This window comes from Lolium perenne, chromosome 7 (genome assembly GCF_019359855.2).
Source record: "Lolium perenne isolate Kyuss_39 chromosome 7, Kyuss_2.0, whole genome shotgun sequence".
Taxonomy (NCBI): Eukaryota; Viridiplantae; Streptophyta; class Magnoliopsida; order Poales; family Poaceae; genus Lolium; species Lolium perenne.
In genome coordinates, this window is record NC_067250.2 from 167155152 (window position 1) to 167170464 (window position 15313).

The 15313-nt window shown below is 41.3% G+C and overlaps 2 long non-coding RNA genes across 4 annotated transcripts; one reads left to right on the forward strand and one right to left on the reverse strand.

Moving 5' to 3' along the window:
• Nucleotides 1-6160: 6160 nt before the first annotated feature.
• Nucleotides 6161-9531, reverse strand: LOC127301003 (uncharacterized). 3 transcript variants are annotated; one of them, XR_011748300.1, is made up of 3 exons: nucleotides 8815-9516; nucleotides 7024-8637; nucleotides 6161-6689 (listed from the first exon to the last, which is right to left on the reverse strand). It is a non-coding gene; the product is annotated as an uncharacterized lncRNA (long non-coding RNA). The 3 variants fall into 3 exon arrangements; XR_011748299.1 differs by having other exon boundaries at nucleotides 7024-7200; nucleotides 7439-9514; XR_011748298.1 differs by having other exon boundaries at nucleotides 7024-9531.
• A 1529-nt stretch (nucleotides 9532-11060) lies between these two features.
• Nucleotides 11061-12734, forward strand: LOC127298068 (uncharacterized). The gene is made up of 4 exons (XR_007849587.2): nucleotides 11061-11922; nucleotides 12190-12341; nucleotides 12424-12472; nucleotides 12601-12734. It is a non-coding gene; the product is annotated as an uncharacterized lncRNA (long non-coding RNA).
• The last annotated feature ends 2579 nt before the right edge of the window (nucleotides 12735-15313 follow it).

Below are 15313 nucleotides of genomic sequence, written 5' to 3' on the forward strand. Positions count from 1 at the left end.
TGAATATATATTGTATATTCCTCTTGAATTCTTTTTGGTTCTAATTTCAAATTTGTTTGAAATTGTACATTCATATGCATGTATGTATACAGTACCGTAGAATATGTGAAACTCCTTCAAAATTAAAACCCAAAAGAAATAAAACAATACAAATTAAAAAGAAACCAGATTTAGGGGGAGGGGGGCTAAAACCCTAAACCCTGCGGAGGCCTTTAGTCGCGGTTGGCCAGAAGAACCGCGACTAAAGGTCCTCCGCCCTGGCGCTCGCCTGCGGCCCACGTGGATGGGCCTTTAGTCGCGGTTCGTAAGGAAACCGCGACTAAAGGGGGGGGCCTTTAGTCGCGCTGCTTTGGTCGCGGTTGCGCCACCGCGACTAATGGCAGTTGCCAACCGCGACCAAAGCCCTTTTTTCCACCAGTGGTATGGACTTAGTCACTTGCCTGAAATCTACGCATTGGTTATTCATGTCGCCTCGTCTTGCTAAGTTTTTTTCATTGCTTCGTCTCGGGTCAGATTAGACGTGAATGCTTACGTAGTTCCCAGGAGGCGCGAGGTGCAAAGACAGCCTCGCGTGTACTGCTACGCCAGCTGGCTGATGCCTTCGATTTTTTTTAGTTCGATCTTGTCGGGTATTCAGGTATGGATGTCACGCGTGGAGTAATGGGCCAGGCCTAAATGTTTAATGGGCCAGGCCGGGCGCAGACATTCGGTACTGCAGTAGATGAAAAAGGGAATTACGGTCGGTCGTCGATGTCGCTTTGTTATCCCTGCTCCCGTGCTCCGCTGCTCGTTCTGGGTGTATCACTGGCGTTAGACAGCTAGCTTAGGGCAGTGGCCAGTGGGGCAGCTACCGACCTGCCGTCGGTGACTGAGCAGTGGACGGGCTGAGGTAGCAGCTGGAGGCACCCGATCTGGCGAGCAGTGACCTCGTCCAGCAGCGGCCAGCGGCAACCGGCCCCAGCCCATCCCCACTCCCAATTAAGCGCATGCGAGTTAGGAGCTAGTAGCGGTGGACCCGCTTACAAAATCCACATCTCTTCTCTATCTTGTTCGATTTTGCTGTTGTTGCGCTGCAACAGGCAATTGCAAGCCTGCAGCAGTGCACCTGCTTCAAATTGCACGGCACAAGCGCACAAATGAGGTAATTCATTATCCCCAAATCTCTAGTGTTCGTATCAATTTCCCTATTGGCTATAGCAAATAAAATTATCTGTTAACAGTTTGGTATCACGAATAATTTAATCCACTGTTGTTTACAAAATTGCAATTTAGATACCATGGGCAAAGCTAAGTATATGGTTCAGAATTACAGTTCTTCGTGCTTTCTTTAGCATGCCCATCCAAGGTTTTTTTTAGCTCCGCTCAGTAGGCAGATGAAGGGACTTCTGCTTCAGTAGCATGATTGTGGTGTGGAGGAGGGCTCACTCGCAATATGAATGGCGGATCAAGGGAAGGAATGTGATTTTGGAGCTTGGAGGCATAACTCTGGAACATAATCTAGGACTGTTTGTTCGACTCAAGTTTTCCTTTGTTAGTCTGCTTGGTAAACAAATCGAAGAGTTGCACAGCAAATCTCATAGACGCAGCAAATCACTATGAAGCAACTTTTCTGGAACAATAAGAAGCAACATAAGGGCAAAAAATGGGGAGACGCCTAATATACTTGCTCTCTACAGCCATGTACAACAACACAGAATACAAAGAGTAGCTAAAGGAAGTACAGAAAAAACAGAACACTGTGTATATGGTTCTTCTATCTAATACTGTGTACAGAAAGAAGTCCATTATGTTTGCAAGGTATCCATTTCTCATAGATCGTTTGAGCACCGAAAATCTGTAACCATCAGCTGCAACAGCTTCGGGTTGAGCCCTTGAACATAGTTCTGATCCTACAACTAATACCGAGTACTTAGGTTATGCTCTGTACGTATATAGAAGTGGAATTTTCAAGCACCTCTTTGTACACTTAGGGTATGTTAGTTTGGGCTGCAGTTTTTAAGAAGCAGCTGTAGCTGGTGGGCTGTGAAAAACCAGCTATGAGAAGCAGCTATTGAAAATAGAGATTTGATATTTGGTAGAAGTGCTTTTTTATGATTGCTGCTGCTGGTTTTACGCAAGAAATGTCTAAAATACGCCTGAATGAAGATACCGTGCATTAGGGGGGAGCCGAGCCAGGCTTGGCTTGCTGCAGTTTGAAAATAGAAAAGTGGGCTCGAGGCTCGGTTCGGATGGCTCGAGACTCCTCGTCGGCTCGCGAGCCATCCACCACAATTAGTAGCCTATGTAGCTAAATTCTGCTCTGCTCATGCGCGACACACGCGATTTCCCCATTCCCTGCTCATTCTCGATTCGACCGGCCCGGCAAACTCCAGTGCTCGTGCGATGCTAGGGTAATTTGCCGCGCCGGCGCCGCCACCCCGCCGGCCTCCACCTCCAAAGTCGGCCGCCCCCATTTCCGGCTGTGGCCCTCCCCCGCTAGCAAGCATGGCCGCTGCACGTCCCGTTCCTGCTGGCGCTTCTACCTCCCCCGGCCATTAATCCTTGGATGGATGGCGTCGGCACCAGTATGTATACAAGAACATCTATAGACAACTTCACGCCCACGGCGTGTGTGGCGGCAGCACTTCTAGGCACCAGATCGAGTCCTATGCAGCATTAGGTTCAGTCCGATTGAGATACATAGCTGAAAGGCCTATACATCTTCGTCTCCGTGATACAGCTGAATTTTCTTGCTAGGTGTGGTTATGTATGGAACATTAAAATCTAGTCTTTCTAAAAAAGTACTTAAAATCTGGCTGTTAGTAGAAGCATTAGCGTACCTATCATGCAGAGCAAACTAATTAAATATGCTGTTAGTAGAAGCATTAGCGTACCTATCGGCGTGCATATGTTATTTGAAACGAATTATCTATTTCTAGCTTTTTTATTACAAAATTACGACATCTAGTAATCAAATTATCTCAATTTACCTTTTTTGCTAAAATAATTTTAAATATGCTTTTCATTGGAAAACTTTATAGTGTGTTTGGTTAGAATTTATTTTAGCTTTGTCGTTTCGCATTTGGATTATGAATGATTTCAGCTTAATATACATGATGTTTAGAATTGATGTAGATCGTTTCTTTGCATCCATACATACATCCAACAGATCCACCGAACAGGCTCGCTAATTCTTTACTATTATATTGCAGTTGGTCGTAGGTGGTACAACGCGTTTGGTGAATGAGATTCGAAGCATCCGGACCGTTCGATCTAATCTCGCGGCCTCCACTTAACATCCAATAGTCCGCGAACAATTATGGAAACAATAATCATGCTACAAATTAATAAGAAAACAATCTCACCACCATCTTAAGCACTCACAGTATCAATCAATCACTGTAAAACTTATTTAGGAAACAATCAATCAATCAGGAAGCAAGTAACAACAAACAATCAATCACTGTAAATATACATGGAAAGCAAGCACCAATAAAAAATTAATGTCCAATTGATGGGCCGATTAATCTCTATCTCTACTACTTATAAAGCCATGAAGTGCCGTTGGAAAATTGAATCTCCGCCCTCAATCCACTCACATCGCACGGTGTAGAATCATCTCTTCTCCCCACCCACGAATTTCCGCTGAACCATCTCCCCATGCCCATTGTCTAGAAAAAAATCTCACTCGAAACTTCCGCATCCCACAAATTACGGAACAATGCGGAAGCAGTTCCTCTGAATCGGCCTCTTCCGATCGAATTCAGCACATCTCGAAGAAACCCGCCGCCGCGCCCCATCCGCCCTCCTTCTGTTCCGCCGCCTCCCATGTCCCGGCAACCTTCATCATCGTCCGCCCACACGCCTCCTCCGCGTCGCAGTATGTGTGTCTTTCGCGGTACCGCCCAGTCAGGGCAGAGACGCACGTCGTGCCACCACCTCGAGGGAGGGAGGGCAGGGGATCTAAATTAGTGCTACTAGTTGAATGCCCGTGCATTGCCACGGAGAAACAAAACATGGAGAGAGGTGATTTTATTTTGGTGGGCATTGCAACACAAATACCCCATCCTATACACTGCTATGTTTATCCTTCTTGCTAACCCTTTTCACTCTGTCAAGTGTCTCCATCCATAGCGCAATTAGGGGTACTTTCATTGTGTAGTTCTGTCAATAACAAGACCAACTTTGTTGATTAAGTCGATGTCTAAATGAAAAAGTTCAACAAAATACGGAATGCGAAGCAGCGAGAAATATCTATACGCCACACACACACACACACACACACACACAACACACACACCCCACGCACACCACACCCACGCATGCACACCCTATGTCTATTTTTTTATAGGACTGACGATAATAATGTATGATAAGAACATATGATATAAGTGTCGTGTACAAAACTAACTTGACAATGTCCTGCAATACATACAACAGTTTGTTCTAAAAACATATCATTATTCATCTTTTATTTTCTCACGTATGTGCCATTTGTAGGGTAACTGCTAGTTTTGTAGAGTAGGAAGATATCACACGTTTGATTTTCTTGCACCATAAAACAGAAAGCACATCTTAGTGGAAAGGCAGGCCATAAAATTCTACTACATAAAATGCTTATAAAAAAATTCAGATAAAAAGTTACCATATGAGATGTGGCAACAAAATAAGTCATCCATTCATGTCAGAAGGGAGAGTATGTGTTAACAAATAAAAACATTGACCATGGAAATATTAAAATACTTGCTCTCTAAATCTTATATCCGAGCATTTTAGTAATATTTGTCATACTAAACGACAAATTTTACAAAAAAAAAATGTTTCACAATTAGACAACAAACATGTCTTGGATTCAGATCTTACCAGAAAATTACACAACACACATGTTTTGGATTCTAATACCATATAGAACCGAGCACTTTCTACTTAATTAATGGATGGGGTAAAAGCAAGCATTGCCTCCGTTTAAAAATAAATACCATGTAGAACGATAGAGAGGGAGAGATTGGCGTAATGTGTTGGATGTTGTATTAAGCCTCATGGTAAATATATATAGTGGTACGAAATTTAGAGGTCAAGAAGGGTATCCTAGAGATAAGGTAGGAGACGGATTGTAATGTAAATACTAAACTACCAAATACATGCACATGAAATGTATATTTGTAACAATAAGTATTCCAAATAGGCACATGCTCAATCACGAAATATTATGCTAACAAAATATAGATATTTACAAGCTCATCTTCAACATCACCAATCACCTAATAAATAGTGTTTTCACAATAATTATTGTGCTCAAGTGAGCTAGAAATGCATACCCGAGGGCAAAAGTTTAGTAAGACCTAGTTTCATCGATTGCATACTCTTGGCTGCCACAACAATACGCATCAATATTTAAAAGAAAAAAAAAACTTGTAGATAGGAAAGGAAAATGGAGTTTCTGATACCACTGTTTGGAATTCATGTCAACAATACGCATCAATATTGATGCAATACTTCAAACACATAGGTCAACTAATAACCGATAGAGAAGGGCATAGTGCATTGAAGTTATAAAAAAATCAATATCAGAAAAGTGAGATGGTTACACCATAATCACATCAATTTTGTTCAAACGGAACAAACATATAATTCTGTTCTTCCCCATTATATTGTCTCATTGTTCCTTTGCAAGTAGATTTCTGCTATGTTAGTGCCTACCAATAACTAACCCACATGCGTTCACATTTTGGTGTGTAATTGTATACCTTATCATGAATCTTGGTGAGATCCTAAGTCTTCTACTAACTGGCTCCATATCTTCTCCAAGAAAAGGTGGGCTTATTATGAGGGTTGGCACTCCTATTATTATGGAATAGTTGAAGACCTATTGAACTAAATGGCCTCATCATTACAGATCTTACATACAGTACATGAACCATGAGACAGTATTTCCATATCTGTCCACCCTTGGATCGATTTGCCGCACTCCGTAATTCTCCAGTATCTTCAGAGAGTGCTTTCTCTCTCATCGAGCATCAGCATGAATTCAGAAAACAAGACGGTGTGTGATAGGCACAGCAAGGTCCTGGGTTGACTCACATGGATCATCCTTATGTATCATGGCAACAATCTCTTCCAGCATACCGCCCAGAGAGGATCCTTTCGACACAATATTTATGCCACATAAAAAGGGATCAAGTTCGAGAACAACAATATTGAAATGTTGAACCGTAGATGCAGAGGTAATAATAATATCCGAACAGTAATAAGACTGAGGTTACATAGAGATCACACAAAGAGTTACTGTCTATAAACAAGAAAAAACGAGTAAGTACTTCTGCACTACTAAGACATCCCAATCATTTTACTGAACTGAGAGGTGTTCCAGTTTTCTCCATTGAAAGCACTTTGATATACTAAGCACTTCGCTAGTACTAAGCAACCATAAAATACAAGAATCTATCGCAACAAACAACAAAGCAAGGGCTATACTCAAAATTCAGAACTGAGCACACCAGATATATTTCCCCCCTGGTTGTCTGAAAGAAGAGCATTGATAAGCTAATGCAAACTGGTTCCTAATTTGTTCAACAGATTACTGAACATTGTTACTTCAAGCTAGCTTGCCACACATGATACTTATATAGAGAGTAAAAGAGGGGAATCAAGTTCATCTAGTTGTATCATGTGCATAAATCATTCTATGACACTCATTTCTCTTTGTTGACCTGCAGAAAAAGAAAAAAACAAGACAGATGCCATGAAAATGCCAAAGATAAATTTTTATTGGTTGCTTTTAATTCTGCAAATAAACATATTATCTGGTACCAAAGGGGGTACATATGCTCAGAAGTATGTACAATTTTTATTTTTTAATACAATATGTTACTCTTGGTACATATAATTTCAGTGAGCTTCTACAATAAGTACATGAAAAATTATCCCAAAGCAACACTAATGAGACATGATATTCAGTTTGTAATCGTTCTGCATAACTAAATAACAACTACAGAGTGTCGGTATCTCTAGATGGGAGTTTGAAGCTAAATGATAAATCTTCACCTTGGGAACTCATAGGCGTGAACTATTTCCTCAAGTTCAGCTTTAGCTTTATCAACCTTCTTGACATCACTGAATTTTGTGCTCAAACCACTTTATGAATCCAAGGCCTGTTTACTTATTATTCGAAGATAAGATAACTTCCTGCTGAAACTGATTAAGCATCAGGAGATAGGCATCCTGCACTTGCCAATTCATCTAACAATCAGATCATTTAGAATGTCTACATAAAAATATGGGAGCAGAAAGTTATACGATTACAGAACTCACAAACTAAAGGTGGATAGTAAACTAGCAGGATTATTTTCAATTCATCGAATGAAGGATGCACTTGACCAAACAGCAGGCATGTTACATTAATCAATATAGAAGCGGGGGAAATGGATAGGTACAAGAAAGTAGATAGCCACCACGTTACCTTGTTGAAGGAAACAAGATCCACTTCGTAGTGGATGCTGGAATTGGGAGGAACCACAACAAGCACTGCATTAATATATACACCCAATAGGAGTACTGCTTGGTATGTTCAGAATAACTTGACAAAGGGGTAAACCGCCATCTTCGTAATAAAATATCATTGAAGAATCAACAATTTCTCTGTCACGGGTGGATGCTTTGCTTGCCTTATAGATAATAGTTCGGGTTTTTACTACATATTAGATGTCCAGCAGTGAGAGTGCTAAATACAATAACAACCTACAAAATCATGTCACTGGCATAAAGCCGAGTAGGAGATGTATGTGTTCAGCTGTAAAGATCGAACTCAAGTGACAATAGTCATTATGGATGCCACTGGTAGTGCAAAAAACATTAGAGGCCCGTCCGGTAGAACTTTCGAGTGGTCTTCACCACATTAGAATAGGTTCTTCGATGTCATTAACACTTTTGAACCCCCAAAAGGGCTACAGATCCTAAGGAACTTCAGTGCCTTGTTGGTTAGCTTAGTTAGTTTGTGCTCCGGCATCCAACAAAAACTGTGTATTTAGCTAGTGGTACTCCAATTTACAATGTTTCTTAGCACTAATCTGAATTTAACATTCGATATGGGTTGGACTGATCAAACAAGAAAATTACTATTGTAGTTGCACCCTAACTTAGAAAAATTCTCCATCCACGTCTTTTAATATTAGAAATTTGTGTACGACTAAATTCAAATTAGTAGATACCAAATAATTGCTTCAAGATGCACATTTTCTTTCCAACCAAAAAGCACACTATTTTCAGAAGATTCGTCAATTATCATTATCATATATTGTATCGTGAGGATCCAAATCCCTGTTGAATTCGCACAAGGCCCCAGATATATTTGTATCATCTAAACAAATTTAAAATGCCAGGAATGCATGGTGCGTGTAGAAACTACAAGTAGTGTAGAGGAAGAGGACAAACACTGACCCTGAGGCCACGGCCTGTCATTCTTTGAGATGATCCGATGCAGGGATCTCTACGAGCTTCACGACATGAACCTGGCGGTGGCCTCCTTGGTGAGTGCCCAAGTGCGCAGCTCCCTCATAGCCACGCCGCGAGCACGGGACTGACCGAATCGGCGGCAGCTATGTTCCTCTCGTCTGTCCCCAACCCATCGAGCACTCACCACACATACCCCTATGTAACCCACTACAAAAAAATATTCTCAAAAACCACATCCACTTGTTGGTTGATCCACAACCCAAGTACTTCACAGTTATAACCCAAATACATATTCCACTCAGCAACAAGCATACACTTCGGGCATGAAGCAGCATTCATCAAAGAAATAAACAAATAGAAAAGGATGAGCGTATTGGCTCTTACTTTTCAAGGCCACAACCAAATTGATTCTGTTTGATGATGGGTGTGTACTTATAGGAGGGGATCGGACTGAGTGGTGAGGAGACGGCCGAAATTGGAGGCACATCCATAACCAGGGCCCCTCGCTGAAGTTGAGGACGAAGGTGCAAACCTCAGTCTTGGGGTGCTTGAACCCGATCTCCTCGGAGACAGCGGCGAGCTTGTCCGGGTTGAGGCCGACGATCATGAGGCCGAGCCCGGAGGCGATGGCCCCGTCGATGTTGTCGGTGGCGCCATACAGAGACCGTAGCAGCGGTGTAGGGGCTGAGGAAAGAGGCATAGACCCAGAGATGCTCATGGAGGCGCGGACGGAGACAAGGGCACCAGTGAGGTCTAGCGCCCACGTCGGCTACGCGCGGAGGATCTCTTGATGTGGCCACACACGGGCTATCCGGCGACCCTGATATGGTTCATGTGCACGGAGGATCTCGTGATGTGGGGCGTTGGCCTGAAGAGGAGTGGCGCCGCCATTGGCATGGAGAGGAGGGCACCGCCGATGTCCGTTCCAGTGGGATGTGAACTTGGGGTTCGTGGGCGGACGAAGAGGGGATAACTCAGGGAACAATGCTACATCTACGGGATGGGACGTGGAGGTTCAGGGGAGATTTCAGATCCTACAATCACTTGAACTAACCAAATTGTTCCACCTCAGTCCGTAAAGGTTTTTTCCTGGCGAGGAAGGTGGAGCTTGTGCGGTGGCATCCTCAGTAAATACTGCGAAATATGACATCACGAGAAGTGTGACATCACGAGAAGCGTGACATCGCATGTTTCACTTTCATAGTAAAGATACTCTCATGTGCAATGGAAGCGCGGCCTGCTTCCCTGCCCCGTCCTGCATCGGATTTGGCGAAGAGTAGGCCAATGATGCTCCTCTGTTTATCCTCGCATGTCCTTTCGATCTCGCACCGACATGGAGCAGCCAACAAGCCAAAGTATCCGCCGATGCCGATCGGCTGCCGCCTCGGACCAAAGAGAGGCACCCAGGTCGACGACGCACGCACCACAAGTCTACAACATCTGCCGTTGCTACCGATTTTATTTACAGTTGCATCAGGTACTTTCTCATCGAAAGCCACGGACCAGGGTGCCCGTAAAGTCAACCGTCCTGTCGGTCCACATCGACTATAGAAGGCTCAACAAATCTTCGTTGCTCCGGTCGTCTCTAATCCAGGTGAGGGCCTTCAGTTTCTGTGCCTCCATATCCATCATTATATATTGTAGGTTCATTTGATATTTTATTTAGAGTTCAAAGAACATGCATAAAAAGCAGAATTGTGATTGAGATTCACATTACTTCATACCATTTGTTTCCAGAACATGTTATGAAGATTGTTGTAAATTCCATCATGGTTGACTAAATAGGCATTGAAATTTATTTTCACCATTGGTTTTATTCTAAAACACTATTTTTGGCCTGACAATATTTCGAATGTAGATTAAACAGGCATGGAATTTCATTTTCCTCTGATAATTTTTTTTCCGTTAACCAGGCTGCAGAGATGTGTAGAAGTGCTGAAACAGGTACAAGTTTATTATCCTATTATATATGCCAATCCATGTCATTTTACATGTTTTTGTTGATCTTTTTCATATCTTTTTACTACTAATCCAGTTCCTATGAAGTCCACATGTCTTGGTAGAATCATGTATGATTTGGACGTATAGTAAAACCTATAACTACATATGAGTTTGCGTTTCTAGCCCATGACAGACCCTCAGCCCCTGGTCGATGCCCGTCGCGGCTAATCCACGGAAAGGCTGGAACCATGCATGGCTGCCCTATCCCTCCACGCGCGGCACGCCGCTGAGGCCTATGCCGGTTCGGAATTGCTGTTGTTGCCTCAGCGGTCCCTTCGCCAATACCAAGACCATCCTCTGTTTGGATTCTACTTGCTTCTGTAAAGTAAGGTAAGGGTATGCTCATATTTCTAGAAAAATTGGAACATCAAATTGTCATTTTCTTATCTGAAGGATAAACCCATTTCCGAACATAAAAGGATGCTACATGATTTGCACTGTAAAGGTAACAATCCTGCTTGCTGTGATATACCGACACAATATGAACATAATTTTGTAAACATGATTTGCACGGTGCACTCTTCTCATTCTATTTTTTTGTTCTTTAAAATCGATGTGACTCCCATAGAAGTCTGCTTATCAGTTAAGGGATTATTTTTTTTTTTTTGTTCCTGGGCAGTTCTGCTTCGTGATGCAATTCAATGAAAAGCATATGTTCAAGGAGTCAAGCATGTAATCAAGCATTTAGGAGAGAACCCCCAATTATTATTATCAACATGCTGCCAAGATTAGAGACCTCAAAAAACAAGGCAAGCAATTTTCTCTTGCTTGTAATTAACTTAATGTACACTATTATTACAGATAGCAAAAGTGGACTGAATTCGTTACTCCATCTTTTATCCTTGTTTGTGGAAAGCTCGATGAAGTGTGTCCAGGCAGTATAGTTTTTTTAACTACAACATCTTGACCTATCTTTTATCCTTATTGTGGAAAACTGAATAAAGTTTGTACGAGAGGTACATTGCAACATCTTTACTATCGTTTATTCTTATTGTGGAAATCTGAATAAGTGTGTACAAACAGAATAATTTTTTTAGCTGCAACATTTTGACCCTGCTACTTCTTATTTTAATAAGGGTGCAAGATTGATGGATTTGTACTTACGCACGAGGGAAGCGGTGCTTGTGGTTTGTAGAAAATATAGCTAAAAATATTATTTTGATACAGGTTGTACTCCAAAGTAATTGTGGTGTACTGGTTCCAGAGTATCACTAGAGAGGACATGACTTCTGGATTAAGCATGACTTCTCTACCTACTCTACTACCAGTGAGCGGTCAGCTACTTTGATATGTAAATTTACATTTGCAATTCTACTGCAAACTAATAGCTTTTTATATATGTTGAATACATTTTTGTGTCTCTTACTAGTGTTCCAGTTCAATAATTGCTACATCCTAATTCTTTAGTTTGTCAATATGTTGTGACTGCCTTTATTAGGTTATGGCACGTTGTTTGAGCCCGGGCTTTTTGAAGCTCTGCTGCAGATTTAGGTGATATACTATACCATATCAATTATGTACAATCACGTCAACTTTTGTTTTCTCATATCGCTGCTAATTTGAACAAATATTGTTACTACTTCATCATGCCAATTTCCATATGTTTTGTTTCATGCCAAAAGAATGAGCTTACACACTTTTAAATGATTGGAAATTGTTTTAATCATGCATGCATGTTGAACTCCTACATTTTATAAGGCATCTGTCATGTAACTAGACATCCTGTGGATAAACAAATTTGGTCCTTTGTTTTTTCAGTGGTTGCTCCTAGCACTTGACGATGAGCAATGATTCTTATTGCATATCATATATTCAGATTACCAGTTTCATATGAGATAATTATGCTTCAGAAAGACCTACAAGTAGAACTTATGTTTTCGCTGCAACATGGGTGAATACTTTTACGACAGGTAGAGCTAAGATGAATATTTCAGGCTCAGCTATATCTCCCCTTTCAGTATTAACTTAACCAAAGTTGTCATTTTGGTATAGGAACTGGCATCCTCACATGCTGCCAGCACTTTGTAACTGGGTTTTGAAGGTAAGTAGATTAATCGATTCGTGTGTATGTGCTTCATCACATTTCTTGTTTGTTTTTTGAACTTTAGTCATGTGACTCAATGAAAGATGGCTCAAATGTTCGAGGCTAATTTGTTTTACATTTTTCAGATTTGCATGTTCCCATTTCTGCAGCAAGTGCATGGTCCTCACCGTTTTGAAGATTGCATCCTATCTTTTCATTTCAGTAGTTGTAGTTTGTCCAAGTTTTGGACATTGGGAGATTGGTGAGTTGTTGTGACATGAAGAGCTTCAAACTTATGCTAGCTCCCTACGGAATGTATCGCATACACATGTATGCGATAGTTTGTTCTTTAGCGGCGCTAGCACAAAAAAGATGTAAACAGTGCTTATTTACTTGATAAATAATGCATCTTCGTAAATCGTTGATGGTTTCCTATTTGCACGAAATCTGAATAGCACCATTGAAGAGTTGATGGGCTCAAGTACACAAAGAAATATAGTTCTCGCATATCTCAGAGATTGCGGGTTTTTTGCAAAATACCTGTGAATATGAATCGTAAGTTTTAATCTGAGAAGATGTTTCTGAAGTATTGAACTGCCATGGTTACTAAAGGCAGGGAACGTCCTTCTGTTGAATCTATATTCGTGGAGAGGAAGACGCGCATTGCGCGTGCATGTTTACTAGTCTTTACTATTATACTAGGAAATTTACCTGTGCGTTGCATCGGGTTATTCAAATTCGGATCCTTATTATGAAATCTTATTTAGCCTACAAAACACCGTGAAGTTTTTTTTATCTATAACATCCAATCGATTCCGCACTTTTACTCAGCAGTCATCAACTCATGACCACTTTTTTCCAAAGTCAACTCTAGGTTTCTGTTTTTTTGTAGTGATCAAAGTGTAGCCTTTTGGTATGGAATAGGAGTAGAGGGTGATCTTTTGGCTCTTGAGTACATATGTTTTTATTTATTTTGAAATACACCGTTGATACATTTTAAAATATCAAAAAAGATCACACGAAAAATTCACATGTACATACGTGCCCACAAAATTTTCCATGAAAAATCAAATTATCGTTTGTGCTCTGTAAAAATGATAAATTTTGGTGTTAAAAATAAGGCTTTTTATGAGACATATTTTGTCTTTCTTACACCCAACACTGAAAAATATCGGTTTTTCGTGAAAGTGTACAAGCGCACATAGATTATCCAGTATACATGCAAAAATATTATTAATATTTTTTAAAAAAAGAAATATGTTTATGGGTGAAAAAACATATTCACCTGGGAGTCGAATTGAACTTCTGATATGCGTGGTATTTCCTTTCAATGAGTAAGACGTCCTCATTTTTCTTGTTTTTCTTTGACCAACAATTACTCTAAATATATAAAGATTATTGGTATAGAATTAGTATCATTAGAAAATGATACTAAATATATAAAGATTATTCGTAAATCGTTGATGGTTTCCTATTTGCACGAAATCTGAATAGCACCACTGAAGAGTTGATGGGCTCAAGTACACAAAGAAATATAGTTCTCGCATATCTCAGAGATTGCGGGTTTTTTTGCAAAATACCTGTGAATATGAATCGTAAGTTTTAATCTGAGAAGATGTTTCTGAAGTATTGAACTGCCACGGTTACTAATAGGCAATCTATATTCGTGGAGAGGAAGACGCGCATTGTGCGTGCATGTTTACTAGTCTTTACTATTATATTGGAGTTGGTCGTAGGTAGTACAATGCGTTTGGTGAAGGATATTGGGATGATCCAAGCCGTCCAATCAGATCCCAAAATTCAGCACACATCGTCCGATCATATTTCATGGTAAGTCACTGTTGCTCCACTTTTGCCGCTAATTGCGATATCAATTCGTATCATCAACACTACAAATTAAATATTCCTTTCCGTGCATGTCACTCCCTAAATCTTGCATGTGCAGCGATCACAAATCTTTACCCATTTTAAGGTGAGCCAACGAGTGGGCCATTTGTAGCAGCGCACACGGGCTGGTAAATGCTCTCGTGTTCGCATCTTCCTTTGTCGCACCCTCGATCTTCCCAGCGCCCTGGTCTCGCTGTCGCGCCGCCCCCGCATCCACGGCTCCAACCCCATCTCTGCTCAACGCATGTCTCTGTGGTCGTTCGGTTGTCAGCTAGCAGTAATGGAGCGCTGATAGTGTCCTTGGTTTGCCGCTGCCAATGAGATCCAGGAGTACCATGAAGAGGCCGAGAAGGAGATCGATAGGGAAGAAGAGAACGTGCGAGATGGGATCCAGAGGAGGAAGATGAGAGCCCCAGTGGTACGGGCACTCGAGACACAACGGCTGGTACCCTCTCTCATGGCGCAGGTCTCCCCTAACGCCACCTTGCCCCGTCGTCGTCGCAACGTGATGGTGCTCAACGACCTCGCCACAATCAGACGTGGTCGCAACTTGAAGTTGTCAGCAGGCGAGTTCTTTGCAGAAGATGGGTGGGCATAACATCAGGATTGTTTGCATTTTATTTTCATTTTTCCAGAATTAGAATTCACGAACTTTTCATTATTTGTTCTGTCAATGTAAATATCAATACAGGTCGTGCCTAATTGGTTATTGATTTTTTTGCGAGTAACAGGAGGAAGAAGATGGTCCAGAAGAAGCATACAAAAGCATGTTGATAATAATAATTGGGGGTTCTCTCATAAGCTTTATATTCTTAAGATTGAATCATTTGTACTTCGAAGGAAGATTGCATGATTGTTTTATATCTCATGTATATTTGTTTCTTTTGCTCAACTATTATGCTTGCTACCCAACCTTGCTAGTCAAAGACATGCACTAAGAGGGAATGCTTCTCGTGCATCCAAACCATGAAC